Below are 14,285 nucleotides of genomic sequence, written 5' to 3' on the forward strand. Positions count from 1 at the left end.
GCGACAAGCTTAGTGGAGTTGCAGTTTCCTTGAAACAGATTTGCCCCAGGCTTACTAGGGTCGTTTGTGGTCAGTGTGAATCGAGTAGCACTCGATTGTTTTTACGGGCAATCTGCTAGCAGGAGTTGCACTATCAATGACAACGTTAATGGTTGATATGTGTTATGTCTGTGATCGCAACCTCCTTATATAGGAGCTCAGATCAATGACAACGTTGATGGTTGATTAATGGTTCAATGCAATCCGGACCCTAGATTTGCACCTTCCCTACGCACCCACGCATAAGAGAGAGCTTCTCCCCGTACATTTGTTCACATCCTCAATGTATGTGAATCAATATAAACTATCCAACATATCTTGAAACTTTCAATGTAGGACTAAAATCTCATTCATAATAGGGCTTCTATTCTCTTCGACCTCTTCTCCTTTCACACGTATTCAATATTCATACTGTCGATAAAATTAAAAAAAAAACAAAGATTTTTTTAGTTAGTATTACATACATGGTTTACGTTGATTAATTTTAAAAGAAATTGATAACCTTTATAAATTTTTTTTATTAACTATCAAAGTAAATTAAAAATTATTTACCAACAGTCCATCAATATAGTATTCTTAGATCAAACCAGAGTTGTACCTGTGTACGACGGGGCCTGAAGCACATACTAAAAACGTGACTCCTACGATAAATAATAATAAAGTTCAATTTACAAATAACATATATATTAAATATATAAATAAATTAAAAATAAATATATTACATCAACAAAAAATAATAAATATTTAAAATAATTATATAAACACTACTCGTGATAAACGTTTTAGAGATAAAAATTATCAAATTTACATAATCCAATTGCTCTAACTCTTTCTTTCTCAATAGATAACATCAGTAGCTCATTTAGTGTATCCTATAATACTAATACCAATGCGGTAGCCACAAAGTGCAGACGACAAGTAGTAATCACCACGCAATTAGGTCGCAGTCAGACAAGGATCGAGGTAGCGTGGACAGCCCTGTGCTATGCAATTAAGTCACGCGAACAAAGGCCAACCGCCAACCCGCTACGAGTGAGATAGCCACCGTGAGAATCGACGCGATTAGGTCGCACAAACGATCCTTGTTAAATGATTATGTTACAATTAGTGTCACGTGTTGCAAGACGTAAGAAGATGGTCAAGAAGAAGATTATGATTATCTCTTGTTCCATGGATCCGTGTCTTAGCAAAGAACGCAAGAAGAAATCACGTGCAAAGAAGAGCAACACGGAAAAATAAATTATGTGCAAATAAGAGTCATGCGTCAGTGTGTGCCTCGGAACCATGAGAATAGGTTTAACGGTCATTTAGGATCCATATCTCTCATTTTTTTAATAAAAAAATGGGTCCTTCATTGGGCTGGGCCCTGAGGCGATCGCCTCTCTGGTCTCATGGAAGTTATGGCCCGGGATCAAATATCTAAAAATATTAATTTATACTAATTGGATCAAAACTCATGTGTATATATAATCTTATACCTACTTATCTTATAATTTTTTATTTTTTTATTTTAAATTTTAAATTTAATACTATAATCCAATTCTGACAATACTAAAATATATATCTCAACCGTCCTATTGAGACACCTAAATTAAATCCGAGCGCCCAATACTATCAATCCACGAATGAGAGCATAGAATGTCTAAATTAATTCCGATACTATGAGAGTCATGAACATGTAATTATAAGGTATATTTGGTTCAAGTTATCATGTATAATCTTGGTTATGTGATTATCAGGTAATCACATAACTAAGATCATGAGCAATAAAATATAACCAAATATTGTTTGTTTCAATCTAATTAATATAACAAAAATATGTTTATTTGAAGGTTTTAATGAATAACCTAATTTAGTATTTTACTAGATTACCCTTAGTTACAAAATCAACTATACATAATAATAATAATAATAATAATATTATTATTATTATTATTATTTAAACTCTATTATATTTTATTATATTTTCACATTTTTTTATTTTTATATATATTTTATTTTTTTATGTTTTTTAATTTTTATTTCTAAATTTTTAAATTTTTTAAATTTTTTAGTTTTTTAAAAAATTTTAGGGGTTTTTACATTTTTCTATTTTTAATTTTTTTTAATGTTTTTTAACGTTTTTTTTTTTAATCATTTTTTACTTTTTTAAATTTTTACGTTTTTTAAAAAAAAATTTATGTTTTTTTTTAATTTTTTAATGTTTTTTCTATTTTTTATTTTTTTATCTTTAATGTTTTTTCTATTTTTTTTAAAAAATTTTTGCCATTTTTTATTATTATTTTTTAATGATTTTTTTTAAAACTTTTTTTACATTTTAATTATTTTTTATTTTAGTTTTTATATTTTCTATTTTTTCTTTACATTTTACTTCTTTTTTTTCACATTTTTATTTTATCCGAGGATATTTTGGGTAAAATAAATTCGATAATCCCGAAATCAAGAAAACCTCGGTTTTCCGATTCCTGGTTGCATACCCCTTTTACTGAAGTGTCGGGCATGGAACATTACTCGGGAATCATCAATTATCTAAACCAAACAGGGTTTTGTTGATAACCTTAGATGAATAACCAAAGTTATCAAGGATAATCCCCAACCAAACACACCTTAAAGGATATATATATATATATATATATAGGAGATTTTTTTTATCATATATACTCTTACCCTACATATTCATGGACAATTGAATATAAGTCGGAACATCTGGAGACTCATCCGAACACCCAGATCGATAAAAGTAAATCCGAACACCCAAATCGATTGATCCTGTCTGAACACTGAATTGAAGGACGCTGGGCACGTGGTGCTATCTGAATCGATGACGTGGCTCTCTGACCGGCCGTACGGAGCTCCGGTGAACTTGCAAAGAAGTCGGGCCGGAAAGGGGTTCCCGGCGACGACCCTCCGACGCTCAAGTCAGGCAAGAGGAAACTAAGGAAGTGGCTTCGAAGATCCAAGATTGCGTACCTCCGGCGAAGTGTGAGGACCCTTATATAGGGCTGTGAAGAAGCTTATGCACACATACCGAGGCGAATACGTGTCCTCTTACCATACCTCGGTATGGGCTTGTCAAAAGAGCTTGTCTGACATCATACTGCTACAGTACGAGCACCTCTCTGATGGGACAGTAGAACCTTCCGTCATAGACTTCTGCATATGGGTTAGTCGTCGAACACGCTTGTTGTCAGAAGATGTCTCCTGATGTGTCCTTGTCTCTTTTGTTCCCGTGCCGAGCATCTGGCCGCTCGGCAGTCCCATCTCGTCCGACCGGACGTAGGTACTGATTCGCTCGGGAGATTCAAGGTCGTGTGCTCGGATGAAACTGTTCACAGCATTACTGCTTTATGCCTCGGCCGAGCGGGCTACCCACTCGGCCCGGCGACCCTGTTCACCATGAGCGTCGGAGGCCCGACTCCCCGTCGAGTTGTCTTTGCTTCCGCTTATACCTCGTTCAGCCGGTCGGTTCCCCTTTTCCGATCGGTCGTTTGACCTTTGACCTCCACGTGGCGTTGACTCCCCTCAAAGAGGGTCCCCATTCTTCCTGCAGGATCACTTGCCTCCCCCTCAAGTCCAATCGAAGAAGGCGATTAGTCCGAATGACTGGACCGTCAGTCGCTCCGAGCGGAGTTTCCATGCAACTACCCTCCGCTCGGCTACACGAGGGTAGCCGTAACGTCGGTCAACACCAACATTCCTCGGATCTTCTGGAAATCTGTGTCAATCTTCGACATTAAGGGCGAGCACGCGCTTATTAAATGTGGTCTATGTCGCGATGCCACGTGGCACCCCTGGTGCCGTCAGCGTACGACGACAGCGTTACCTTCGATAGGGCCGCCTTAGTTTGAAATGGACGGCCAGATGCAGGCTTCGATTCCCGTGACCTACAATCGACGGCTGAGACCGCTCGGGCTTAACCCTATAAAGCCTTCGTCTTCTTCCACCGCCATACTCAGCAACTCAGCAACTTGGGCTGACGCTCGGGCACGTGTCGCTATGATCCCACTGAACAACTTGGCCAATAGCCATATGCAGCAGGCTCTGGGGTAAGCGTATTTTCTAATGTCCTTTACGCATTCTTTCCGATCGGCCACTAACAATCTTGCTCATGACAAAGGTGGGTGGAGGAGATCACCGTTAGCAACCGTCTGGCCTTGGTGGATGAAGAATTAACAAGGCTAAAGGCTGCATGCGGTCCGTCCGACTCTCAAGGCCCTTCATACGCCGATCTGCAGAATGAGCTAAAGGAGACCCAGGATTTGTTGGAGGCCGAACGGAAGAGGACTACCGACCAGGCTCACACTCTGGCCGAGCTCGAACACCGTAACAAATCACTGGATCGCAAGATAAGCCTCGCCACCGAGCGGAAGAAAACGGCCATCTCCGACCTGGAGAAGAAGAATGTCGAGGCTCGGGGCCTGGAGCAAAAAGTCAAGGAGCCGATAGACCAGCTAGTCGGCGAGAAGGCGGCCCGACTGACGTGGTGACTAAACTTGAGGCAGCCCTGCAAGAATACCAGGCTGCCGCCGACGCCTCCCGAGCAGTTCTCAAAGAATATCAGGATGCTGAGCCAGGCCGGGTCGCCGCCTTGAGGCAGAATTACATCCGCTCGGTCGAATTCTCCGAAAAAGTATGCGAGCGGATGTATACTACTTTTGAGCTCGCCATGACGGCCACCACAACCTATTTGAAGTCCACGGGTCATGTTCCCGACTCTTCCTCATCCCCGCCCAAGACCAGGTGAAGCTCCTCAAGAACATCCCAAAAGACCTTACGACTTCCATGAATAGAAGCTTTTATGTAAACCGCCGGCCAAAGACTATCCTTTGTAATTCGCACTTGGCCTTAATGTCTTAAATGCTATCCTTTGCTTGCTTTTTCATTTGTTAATCAATATGAGTACTGTCCGCTCGGCTTGCCAACTACCGTTGTTCCATGTTCCTCCACTTCTCCTCGTTATTCGCCTCTCATCCCACCTTTCTTGTGTTTGAAAGAGGTTTTTTACGAAGTATTTTGTGTAGCTAGTCTGCTCGGAGGAATATATCCTGTTTCGCAAATGGTATTTTCTCCAAATGTTCACGAAGTACTTTTGGTTAATCGGACGATCGGCCAAACGACTTAAGAGTCGACCTCTTTATTGTCTTCTTCCACCGGAGGGTTTATAGTCGCCGGTCTGACTCTCGATATTTAACGTCGGAGTTCGACGGTCTTCCGGCCGGAGGGTTTATAGTCGCCGGCGCGACTCTCGATATTTAACGTCGGAGCTCGACGGTCTTCCGGCCGGAGGGTTTATAGTAACCGGTCCGACTCTCGATATTTAACGTCGGAGCTCGATGGTCTTCCGGCCAGAGGGTTTATAGTCGCCGGCGCGACTCTCGATATTTAACGTCGGAGCTCGACGGTCTTCGGGCCGGAAGGTTTATAGTCGCCGGTCCGACTCTCGATATTTAACGTCGGAGCTCGACGGTCTTTCGGCCGGAGGGTTTATAGTCACCGACGCGACTCTCGATATTTAATGTCGGAGCTCGACGGTCTTCCGGCCGGAGGGTTTATAGTCGCCGGCGCGACTCTCGATATTTAACATCGGAGCTTCAACGTAAAGCTTGAGCCGAGCATTGTTAATCTCAAAAGTGCCCGAGAGCTGTTGGGCAGACAACTGAGAGTCGGAATGGAGCATCACCCGACCGTCCCCAACATACCGGGCGGCTTGCAAACCGGCTATGAGCGCCTCATACTCCGCTTCATTATTGGTGGCTTTGTAGTCCAGCCGGACGGATAGGTGCATCCTTTCTTCTTGGGGAGAGAGTAATAGCGCGCCAATCCCGCTCCCAAGCCGAGTGGACGATCCGTCCACAAATATTTTCCACATAGCTTCGGGCTCTGGCTTTTGCACTTCGGTGACAAAATCTGCCAAGGACTGCGCTTTTATCGCCGAACGGGGTTGATACTGAATGTCAAATTCGCTCAACTCCGTTGTCCATTTGATGAGCCGTCCGGACGCTTCTGGGTTCAACAGCACTCTTCCCAATGGACTATTTATCCGGACGATGATTGTATGGGCCAAGAAATAAGGACGAAGGCGCCGAGCGGCGAGGACCAAAGCAAAAGCCAGCTTCTCGAGCCTAGTGTAGCGAGATTCAGCGTCTTTTAAGATATGGGTCAAGAAGTACACTGGTTGTTCTTCTCCGCTCGTCCTCACTAATGCCGAGCCTACTGCCTGCTCGGTTGAAGATAAATAAATACAGAGCGGCTCACCTACAGCTGGCTTGGCTAGCACAGGCAAAGAGTTCAGATATGTCTTCAGTTCTTCAAACGTCCGATCGCATTCTTCGTCCCAATGGAACTTAGTAGCTTTGCGGAGGATCTTGAAAAAAGGGAGGCTCCGGTCGGCAGTCTTAGAGATGAATTTAGACAATGTCGCTATCCAACTGGTCAGGCGCTGTACTTCCCTCAGATTTCTTGGGGCGGCATATCTTGCAACGCTTTTACTTTGCTGGGATTTGCCTCTATGCCCCGCTCGGTCACTATATAGCCCAAAAAACGTCCGCCTTTTGCTCCGAACAGACATTTCTGAGGGTTGAGCTTGACTCCATACTTCCTCAGCGTTCGGAAGGTCTCCACCATGTCCGTAACAAGATCGGTCGCTCGGACTGACTTGATGAGAATATTATCTACGTATACTTCTAAGTTGCGTCCGATCTACTCCTTGAATACTTTATTCATCAAGCGCTGGTAAGTGGCTCCTGCGTTCTTCAGTCCGAACGACATTACATTGTAGCAGTAAATGTCGTCGGCTGTGACGAAGCTAACCTTCTCTTGATCCTCTCGGGCGAGCGGCACCTGATGGTAGCCCTGATAAACGTCCAGCATGCATATTATCTTCCACCCGGCTGTGGAGTCCACCATTTGATCAATCCGAGGCAGAGGGTAGAAATCTTTTGGGCATGCTTTGTTGAGATCCCGGAAATCAATGCAAACCCTCCACTTGTTGCCCGGCTTGGAGACTAGCACCACGTTCGCCAACCAGCTCGGAAACTGCACTTCATGTATGTGGCCGACCTCCATGAGCTTCTCGACCTACGCTCTGATGATGACGTTCTGTTCGGCGCTGAAGTCCCTCTTTCTTTGCTTCACCGGGCGAGCGTCCGGTCGGATGTGAAGTTCGTGTTGTGCGATACTTGGCGAAATCCCCGGCAGCTCATGCGTCGACCAAACGAAGACATCGCAGTTTCTCTAGAGACATTTGATCACCTCCTTTTCTGGCTTGCCTCCAGATCGGCGGCAATGAATGTGGTGGCCTCCGATCGGATCGGGTGGATCTGCACCTCCTATTTGCTTCATAAACCAAGGAGGGTGGTTTTTCGGTTATGGCGTTCACCTCGATCCGTGGCATCTTCCGAGCGGAATTAGCTTCAGCTCAGACTATCTCGACGTAGCATCGCCGAGCCGCCAGCTGGTCTCCTTGTACTTCTCACACTTTATCTTCCACCGGGAACTTGATTTTCTGGTGGAAGGTGGAGACGGCCGCTCGGAACTCGCTGAGCGTCGGTCACCCCAAGATGACATTGTATGCAAAGGGAGAGTCGACCACGACGAAGTTGGCAGTCCGCGTCCTTCTGAGCAGCTCCTCTCCCAGCGAAATAGCCAGTCTGACCTGTCCGACCGGCAGAACCTCATTGCCCGTAAACCCGTAGAGGGGGTTGTCATGGGCAGCAGCTCGGCTCGATCAATTTGCAGTTGGTCTTTTTGAATATAATATTGACCGAGCTTCCTGTATCGATGAAAACGCGGTGAATAGTATAGTTAGCTATTACCGCTTTGATGAGGAGAGCGTCGTCATGTGGCATTTCGACTCCTTCCAAGTCCCTGGGTCCGAAACTGATTTCGGGCCCGCTCGCCCGTTCTTGGCTGCAGCCGACCGCATGGATCTGGAGCTGCCTGACACTTGCCTTCCGTGCTCTGTTGGAGTCACCTCCGGTCGGGCCACCAGCGATGATGTTGATTTCGCCGCGGGACGTGTTGCTTCTATTTTCTTCTTTCCGAGCGGACGGCCTAGGTCGCTCCCTAGACACCCGGGGATAGTCCTCGTGCCTCTGAGGATGATGCCACTCGGGAGGCTGTCGCTGTCGCCTGTCGGATATGCGTCGATCGGCTTCATGGTGTTGCTGTCGCCTGTCGGATGATGGTGAGCGACGACGACTACTCCGAGGAGCGGGGTGGGCGATCAGCGGAAGGTTCCGATAATCTCTTGTGTTATGCGTGTCGAACCGGTGGAACGAGCAAAACATCGGGGTCCATTTCTTTTTTGGTTTAGGCCGCTCGGCAGTTACCTCTTGAACGGCGTGGGACCTTGTGTGATGAGGGCGACAACAAATCGAGGTCCTCTGGGCGGCCGGTGGCCAGCGAGCGGCTTCCGCTCGGCTGGGGCCAGCCACTCGGCTGGAGTTTCTTTTCTTCGGGCCGCATGTGTTTCCTCCACATTAATGTACTCGATGGCCCGGTGTAACATATGATCGTAGTCTCGGGGCGGCTTCCGAATGAGTGACGGGAAGAAATCACCGTCCACGAGGCCTTGCGTGAACACATTCATCATCGCTTATGAGGTGGTCGTTGGAATATCCATGGCCACTCGATTGAATCGCTGGATGTATGCTCTGAGCGACTCTCTGGGCTCTTGCTTCATGGCAATACCACCTTTAAGCCCTCTCGGCCACATCATGATGGTGGAGGAACTCCTTGAACTTGTAGAATTAGTAAAACCAGCACAAGCGAAATTTCTCATTAGTGTATAGGTGTAGACTGACTTGTGAATGTTGGAGGTTATCATTGACACAAGAATCCGGTGGTTCCGGTGTATTCACCGATCGCCGGGGGGCACATAGTGCTTTGGCAGAGGGTCCCGCAGGATGGTCTCTGAAAATTGTTGGTTGATCCACTCGGGCCTTGCCTTTTCTGTTGTCTCGCATAGGCACCTCGTCGGATGAAGATCCTCGGCCACGATTAACTGTTGCTGCTTCAGGAGGCGTTCGAAATAGGGCCCGATGAAATGGAACCGTTGCCGGAGGTGCTTCCGCTCGGCCTCCCGATGCGGACGTCGCTTGTTGCTCCATCCACTCAGATTGCACCTTCTGTTTTTGTTGTTCCACGAGCTTAGCTGTTCTTACCTCGATTAGAGCGTCGAGCTCCTCCTGGGAGAGCATCACGGCGTGTTGTCGTCCAACTTCGTCCAACTTTTCTGCTCGGATGCAGGTGCGTTCCCACAGACGGCACCAATTTGATCCTGTCCGAACACTGAATTGAAGGACGCTGGGCACGTGGCGCTATCTGAATCGATGACGTGGCTCTCTGAACGGTCGTACGGAGCTCCGGTGAACCTGCAAAAAAGTCGGGCCGGGAAGGGGTTCCCGTCGACGACCCTCCGACGCTCAAGGTAGGCAAGAGGAAACTAAGGGAGTGGCTTCGAAGATCCAAGATTGCGTACCTCCGGCGAAATGTGAGAACCCTTATATAGGGCTGTGAAGAAGCTTATGCACACATACCGAGGCGAATACGTGTCCTCTTACCATACCTCAGTATGGGCTTGTCGAGGAGCTTGCCTCGACCATACCGGCCACTATGGCAGACGGACGCCATGTTCGAACGGGCAAGCAAAGCTAAGAGTGTCACATAGGTCAAGGCCGAGCCGCCGCGTGCCTCTCCGGATGACGAGGTAGCCCTCTGATAATGGAAATGCTCGGAGATTGCTTGGTGCACACAACTACGGAGCATGTCTCGACCGAGCGGGCTACTAGTCGGCCTACCGTGAGACCCACCCTATGACTCCTCATTCGTGTCTTGCTTCCGCTTATACCTCGCTCGGCCGGTCGGTTCCCCTTTTCCGATCGGCCGTTTGACCTTTGACCTCCACGTGGCGTTGACTCCCCTCAAAGAGGATCCCCGTTCTTCCTGCAGGATCATCGATAAGAGTAATTTGAGACATCCAGAGACCTATCTAGACACCCTAAAAGAAAATCGAAATGTTAATGTTTGAATAAACCTCTAGACTCATGCTCAGTCATCCATCAATTTAGAGAGAAAATATGAAGGATAAAAATACCTTCATCCATCAATTTAGATAGAAAATATCAAGGATAAAAATATCTTTATATACCCACTAATATGATACATTGTGCGATGCCACACTCCCAATTGAATCATAGTGTCCAGTTAAAAAAAAAAAAAAAAAATTTACAAAATATAATACTACACTTACAAAATATAGTAATATATTTAAAATTTATATTGAGAAAATGTTAATTTTAAAAAAAATTAAAACTTATCAATTTAAAATTTGTTAATACAATTTTTTAACTCGATATCCTCTAATATAAATTTTTAACTCGATATTCTTAAAATTTAAACTTTTCAATTAAATTATAATATTTAATTAAAATTTTATCTCAATTCAGACTTAATTTTATCTCGAAATTTCAGACTTTCTAATATTTCTAAAATTCAGACTTTCTAATTGAATTAAAATATTTAATTAAAAAAATTAAAAATCAAAAAAATCAAATTGAATTATAGCATTTAATTTTTAAAAAAACGAAAAAAATAAAAAATATATATTATACCGTCCCGCTAGCCTCCTAGGGTACGATTGCGCCTTCCACGAACATGATCAATAGCTTAGCCGCCCACTTGGCTACCGGCGAGTTTAATGTACGACCAATTAAATGAAGAGACATTTCGTTTGGATCGAGCGTGCAAGGACGTCAATCACGTGACCTGTTTAAATCAAAGGACGGTTTATAATCACATAATGCTTCCAATAATTCGTGTTTCCACCAGCATCATGTACTGGCATCGCATACAATCACTTGTATGCGGGCGCGACAGAGGTCATCATGTTTCCCACTTCTCCGTCAAGGAGGGGCCGACACCGTGATTGCCAGTTGTTAACCTTCTCCAGGTTAAAAATATATTACAATAACGGGTACCAGTCTAATTACATCTTGCACATTAGATTCGCAGTCTGATGTTTTAACAAACCAAACAAACTTTCTGTTTTTCTGAAATTAAAAAGAAAATAATAATAATAATAATAACAAGGCAGAGATCAGAAATTTGTAGTCCGTCCTGGCATTCTCCTCCTCGTTCCGTCTTTTATCCCAACTGCTGCCGTTCATTCGATATGTGCACCTGCTCCTTATAGGCTTCTTAATTCACTATTTACAATCCACCGGCGATGCTTCCGTCACGATTTTTTTTCTTGACCTAGATTTTAGGGGTTTTTTTTTAAAAAAATTATTTACTTCACCAGCTCCGGCACCCATCCGCCGTCGGGGAGGATGCGGCCACCGAGACCACGTCAGTTCTCTCCATCACACACTCCTTGCTCAGCTTTTCGAAGATCTTAGCCCTCAAAGCTCTCCCGGACTCCACCCTCTCCACTGGCCCTTCCTCCTCGTACTCGGCAGCGAAGCCGACTCCATCGACGCCGTCGAACCACCCAACGCCGCCGGGCACCGCTGTGGGAGTTGCCGGAAGACTGCAGAAACTTACCTTGCTTCTTGGTGATGGAAAGGAGCTGTTACCTGCTTGTAATCCCCATGAGGTAGGGAACGCGTTCGCCTTACTGAGTTGAAACTGGCGCAGAGAGGCGACGATCTCGTTGATCGACGAACCAACTGGCCGCGACGAAATCCGGAAGGCGGCCGTGTTCGGAGACATCGGAGGTGAGTCCGAGGACGGTGAAAGCGGCAGAGTGGAGGTCGGTGACGACGAAATGAGGTGCTTAGAGATGTACGACTCCAGCGCTTGCTGACGCAGTGGCGAGCCATCGTAGGACTCGACAGTGGACAAAGGCGACCTCCCCGGCGTCGTTGGCTGCTGCTGCTGCTGCTGCGGGAGAACGCGAAGCTGGCCCGGTGTGTGGGCGAAGAAGCAGACGCGGCGGCGGCAGGCGATTCCATCCTTGCAAGGCTGGGTGCGGTAGCGCGCGGGGTGAAGCCAACACTCGAACACCCCGTGCGCGAATTCGCACGAGTCACCGCGCTTGCAACCGCCCTTACGAAAGTCGGGACACGCAGAGCCGGAGTAGTGATACTTGCGCGGATCCCGGCGCCGCGCCTTCTCCCCCGGATGGGCGAATGGGCACTCGGTCCAGTCGTGGGAGCGGCCGCGAGCGCAACGTCGTACCTTAAACTCGTACATCCGGAACTCATCGGAGGAGTACACGGCCAACGCAGCGTCCTCCTCCTCTTCCTCCTCCGCGAACTCGTTGGATGGCAAGTACTCCTGCAGTGCCGCCGCAAGGGCCGACTCACCGAGGGAATAATCTCCGCTGCCACCGGCGACAGCAAGGCGGTAACCCACACCAGCCGACGGATCATCCAAGTGGGAAGACCACGGCTGAATGCCGGCCGCCGCCAGCAGATCGCCCGTTTCCCCTCCTACCATCATCATCTTCTTTAAGGGTTCAGACAACTCTTTTTGTCTATCTATTTGAGGGCATGGCGTAGAGACGTCGAGAGGCAGGGGTGAATATAAACAAGCCGCCTAACCCAGGTCGAGTCGAGGACCAACCACGGTCAGTTAATCGGATTATCACGGCGACTAAATTAACGGCGCCAAGTGTACCCTGCGGACTGTGGAGGCGGTGGGGGCAGTTAGCGGAAGCCGTACGACGACGATAACGGCGTGAGGGAGTCGGTTTTAAGGAGGAAGTGGGGCACGTGGAGGAAGAAGGGGAGATCGAGGGCATGCGTAGGGCGAGGTGGTGTTGATAGGGCACCGGGACACGTTCTCTCATTTGGCGGCAGGGAGTTCGAGTTATTCCTCTCCACCCAACGACGGTTCTGCCACTGCACGTCGGTCCAAAATAACCCGGCGGTTCAATTTATCGAACCGGTGAGATGGGGACGGTTAGCTTGCACATGCAGGTAGTAGCCTGTAGCCGACCGGCGCAGCACAATTATTGAAGTGATCAAGGCGAATCAAACGGCCTCACCGACTCGGTTAAATTTTCCCGGTCCAATCACCGGCCGCCGGATGTCCGCGACGAGCATAATTAGTGCAGCGCCAGAAGGTTCGGCCGCTATTGATTTATAAAAATAAATAAAAATACGATAAAATTGGGAAAAAAAAGAGGGGAGTCGTGATCGGCACGCAAGGAGTCATGTGACGGGGGCGCACGGTCGCGCACCAAACCCACGTGGGTCGCCATGCCGCATAACATAGACGACGCCGGCGTCCGTCGCACGAAACCAAACCGCCGTGAGAAAATGAAAACACAAAACACAAAAAAAAAAAAAAAGGAAACGTTTTTGTTTTATGGTTGGGCTTTTTGCTTTGCGTCAAAATAAAGGAAAGGGAGGACGGAAGCGGAGTGATGGGGAATCAATGCGGGCGTTGTACGCGGCGGGGCCGTCACGACATCCGGACCCGAGAGTGAGCTCGGACCGTACACGTGGCGGCGAGGTTCCAGTCGACGTCGTCATCGACAGCCGCGGCAGCCTTAAGCGACGCGCAGTAGAGCCAGATGGCGCCACGTGGTTCCGCGATTCCCGTAGGCGCATGAACGAGGAGGATCTCACGGCGATGCCGTTTCACGTCGCTGATGGCTGACACGTAGACCGGGACAAATGCAAACAAGTCCATGTTTAAGTCGAGATTTGCATATTAGTCATTCTTTATATTAAAGAGTCAGCCTAACTGTTGTGGGTCCTTTACTTCATTCTCGTTCCAACTTTTCCCCCTTCCAATAAAGCACTGAGTTTTACCATGATCCTGTCTTGCAGCACAAGAGCACAAGAATCTAAGACTAGGCTAAGTAACCTATTCAAAAGAAGAACAAGTAATATTGATTAGATTAATCAGATACGTGAGTACTGTAGAGATGCATATACAAACACTTCTAGTTTGTTTGCAAGATGTCTCTGTTTTTTTTTAATTATAAGATAAGAACAATTGAAAAAAAAGAAGCATCAGGTGTCGGTGTGGATTGTTGTGATTTTAACACGTTTAGTTTGGTTTGTTTCAAAGACTTCAGTCTATTGAGATCTAGGGCTCCTAATATCTTTCGTTAAAGCGAGGTGTATAATTAATTTAAAAATATGGTTTTGTTGAAATTATTTACTTCTACTAGTTTGAGAATTTGAAATGTTTTTATACAGTTTAAATTAACGTGTGAATATTTTATCAATCAATGTGTCAATATAATTTTGTTATACTAGTCTTGTAGAAAATGTGAAAAATAATTTCTG

At 46.5% G+C, this 14,285-nt stretch overlaps 1 protein-coding gene and 1 pseudogene across 1 annotated transcript in view; both read right to left on the reverse strand.

Annotated features, from left to right (window-relative positions):
• Positions 1-14,285, reverse strand: part of LOC121997785 (L-arabinokinase-like) — a 55,124-nt gene that overhangs the window by 2,848 nt on the left and 37,991 nt on the right. The gene's annotated exons all lie outside the window — the stretch shown is intronic.
• On the reverse strand, positions 11,016-12,566 carry LOC121997788 (annotated as a pseudogene).

This window comes from Zingiber officinale, chromosome 6A (assembly GCF_018446385.1).
Source record: "Zingiber officinale cultivar Zhangliang chromosome 6A, Zo_v1.1, whole genome shotgun sequence".
Classification (NCBI taxonomy): Eukaryota; Viridiplantae; Streptophyta; class Magnoliopsida; order Zingiberales; family Zingiberaceae; genus Zingiber; species Zingiber officinale.